The sequence below is a fragment of the Octopus bimaculoides genome, chromosome 2 (genome assembly GCF_001194135.2).
Source record: "Octopus bimaculoides isolate UCB-OBI-ISO-001 chromosome 2, ASM119413v2, whole genome shotgun sequence".
NCBI lineage: Eukaryota > Metazoa > Mollusca > Cephalopoda > Octopoda > Octopodidae > Octopus > Octopus bimaculoides.
This window is the reverse complement of record NC_068982.1, coordinates 148,049,743-148,053,880: the sequence shown is the minus strand read 5'-3', so window position 1 is coordinate 148,053,880 and position 4,138 is coordinate 148,049,743.

Sequence of the window (4,138 nt, the reverse complement as noted above, 5' to 3'; positions counted from 1 at the left end):
TCTCGGCTTTTATAGATATGATAAATTCAAATTACGATAAACGTAAACAAACAAACGAAGTTTGCTTTTAGAAGCGTTGAGATGTCTTAGAAAGTTAAAGAAGTGATTTTAAATTCTCAAACGCAGGATAATGCCAATAATATAGCCTGAACAGGATGAACTACCCCTATTTTGCAGGCATGTCTGCATGTGTATATGTATGTATGTATGTATGTATGTATCATGAGGTAGTGAGTTCGATTCTCCAACTGGACTGTGCTGTGTTCTTGAGCAAGGCACTTTATTTCACATTGCCCCAGTTCACTCAGTTGTGGAAATGAGTCGCGACGTCACTAGTGCCAAGCTGTATCGGCCTTTGCCTTTCCCTTGGATGACATCGGTGGCATGGAGAGGAATAGGCTGGTGTGCATGGGCGACTGCTGGCCTTCCAATAAACAAATTTGCCCGGACTCGTACCTTGGAGGGGAACTTTCTAGGTGCAATCCCATGGTCATTCATGACTGAAGGGAGTCTCTCATGTATGCATGAATATATGTAAATGAAGTTGTTCTTTAAGGTACCTTTGTATATATTGATTCTTCTTTGAAAAACCCCTACGTCCAAACTACACGTTTCGGTGTTGTACTCTAAATGGCCGTATGTGAGGAAGTTGTTTGGTTATTATTGTCATGAGCTGTGAACATTTATTCTTGTTATTCTTGTTGTCCTTGTTCTTATTCTTAATAGATTACAAACGGTAGAACTTACAAAAACTGGCAAATAAATAAGATCGATGAATGCATTAAAAACAAAAAGACCAAAAAATTACTGACAAGTACTACATCAATATATACATAGTTGTTCAATTGCATGCGGAAACAGCTATGATTATGTGTGATACATACATACATACATACATACATACATACATACATACATACATACATACATATATGCATACATACATATACATATATACATTTATACTCTTACAGATATACACACAGATATATATAAATAAATGCGTAGATATATTCACGCATAAACGAATAAATGCATGCACCACATCAAAGAAACCATCAAATAACTTTTGGACAATGATAAGAAACCAATTGGTGAAAATGGTGGTTTGATTAAAGGCTCGTGGCTGGTGTGGTGTATTAACGGTAAAATGACAAACGGATATATACACTCATTTCTATAAACACACTTGCACACATTCTCGCACATATAAGCATAAGTGCATAGTAATATATATATATATATATATATATATATATATATATATATATATATATATATATATATATAATCATATATATATATATATACATATATATATATATATGGGTGTGTGTGTATGTATTTATGTAAATATGTGTACGTATGGCTATACATATACATATATGTATGAATATAAGTATGTATGTACGTATATATGCCATGCGTACTATTCCATTGATTAGCTAATGGATTAGGTAAATTAAAATTGGGATAATTATCAGTAGTGTGAAATGAAGTATCATGAAGATGTTATCATAATTGTAGCTGGCAAATTGAATTAATGAGAGAGTAATAAGAAAGAATTTAGATCTGTTGCCAGCAATTTTAATATATATCATCATACTATTGGTAATGCCACTCTTTTTCATCAAATTGCATGAATACCTAAAGTGTTCGTCATGTAATATCACCATGAGTATATTGTAAATTTCTGAAGCATTTCTATATTTATTTATATATGCCGGTCTATCAGTAGATAGCATTACTGCTCTATAAGTTTCATACTGCAGAATTCGTACAATTACTTGACAGATAATAAAATTCGTGTCAGATGCATGATCCAGGATTTAATCCTTTTTTTATTTTTGTGGAGAATTATACGAGTACCATATTCATCTTCTATCTTTTATTTCAGCCATTGGATTACAGCCATTACGAGGTACCTGCTGTAAGAGATTCAAATCGAACAAGCCTATCCCGCTATATATTTTTTAAGTCTGGTGCTTTTTCTAGCCGGTTGTTTTACTGAACTGCTAGGTATATGCGCTTAAACAAATCTACACTGAAGTGATGGAGTGGGATACAAACTCAAGTAGAAAGAGCACACACACACACACACACACACACACACACACACACACACACACACACACACACACACACACACACACACACACGCACACGCACACGCACACACATACACACACGCACGCACATACATACACATTTATTACAACGGGCTTCTACGCAGTTATTTACCATTCATGGCATGTATGACATACCTGTTTCTCTACTCTCGGATTTCGAGCATTTCACAACAAGATACGCTTTAGATAAAACAGTTGCTCCCACAAAGTAAATTAAATAAAATTAGAGATTTTGCGGAGGGTTAAAATTGGTAACAAAAACAGGACAGTGAAACCAAGCAGGAAGTGCTGCTAAGCCTAGACAAGGTTGTGGTGGCGAACGCGTAAATCAAGCTTCGACAGGAGACAAACAAGGACACATCTTCTTTGATCCAGCTACAACGGAGAGGAAGAAAGAAACACATGTTAGGAGAAGAAAGAAACACATGTTAGGAGAAGAAAGAAAGATAGTCGATGGTCACGTGGGGCAACGTGAGAAAGGGAGGAAGAGTAAGGGAGAGAGACAGTACGCTGTGAAGGGGAGAAGAACAACGAGAGTAGTGAAATAGCCAACAACTGATGAAGGGCCGTTCTTTATGTTGTTTTTGCATTTCTGTTTTTCGTTGTTCGAAAAAATAGTTCATATTCCATGTACTCGTACTTCGTATTTCTTGTTGTACTCGTAGGAGGAGAAAGAAAGATGGCCGATGGACACGTGGTGGCCACGTGAGCAAGGGAAGAAGAGTGAAAGAAAGGGAGTGAAGGGGACAGGAAAAAATTGGAGATAAGATAAGTGAGAAAAACAGGAGGAAGACAAGAGAAGGTAGAAGAATAAGAGAAGTAAGAAAGAAAAAACGCAAAAATAAAGATAGAATAGAGTGCGCATCAGAATTATTAAGATAAAACTTACTTAGAAGAGGATGTGTGGCGTTCAATCATAACATAATATAAACAATAAATATATATGCATATATACTTACGTATATGTACATACTTACATCTATACGTCTATACGTATATATATGCATATGTGTATGTGGGCACAGGACGTCACGATACAGGTACAAGAAATACGAAGTACGAGTACGTGGAATATGAACTAATACACACACACACACACACACACACACATATATTGTTTTTATTTAAAAAAATGAAGATAAAATCTACGTTGGACTTTAACAGGTGTCTAGCCTGCAATCAACTGGTTGAGGTAAAATTAATTGATTTATAAATTGATAAATAAAAATATATATCGGGAGGGGACACTACGAATACGAGTCCAACTGCTTGCTAGAAAGAGACGCTAATGTCTGAAAACTACCGAACATATCACCATAAAAATAACACGCATCGTACTCGTGTAAATAAACGAAACAAATTCATGAAACGGTTCAATTACATATCAATTGATTTCAAGGTTAACGCCACGCATCCATTTCCAAATAAGTTTATCTTAATCTTTTTGATGCGACTCTACTCTATACTGTTTTCTCCACCATCTTTTTCACTGTTTTCTATCTGTCTCCCTCTCCGTCTGTCTCTCTCTCCATCGTTGCTCACACGTGACTATCGTCCATCTTTCTTTTCCTCGCGTGATCATATTCCTTTTCCTTCAAGACTGTCCTAAGGACTGGACGTATTCTACCTCTCTCTTCTATCTTTTCTCTTTTCAAAGAAGATATTTCTCCCGCGTTCGCTATTTTACCCTCGTTCTGGTCTGACGACCCTCCATGTTTGTTTTCGTTCGGTTTCCTTGTATGTCTCCACTGTCCTGTTTTTGTTCCCAACTTTGACCCGCCATAAATCCTAAATTTTATTTTGGTACTGATGAAGGGCCGTTCTTTATGTTACTTGTCTTGCTTTCTATTTGTTTCTCTCGTTGTTTGCATATTGAACTCATTTGTACCCATATATACATATACACATACACACACACACACACACACACACACATATATATATATATATATATATACATATATACATACACGCATATATATATAAACATATATATGCTATATATATAT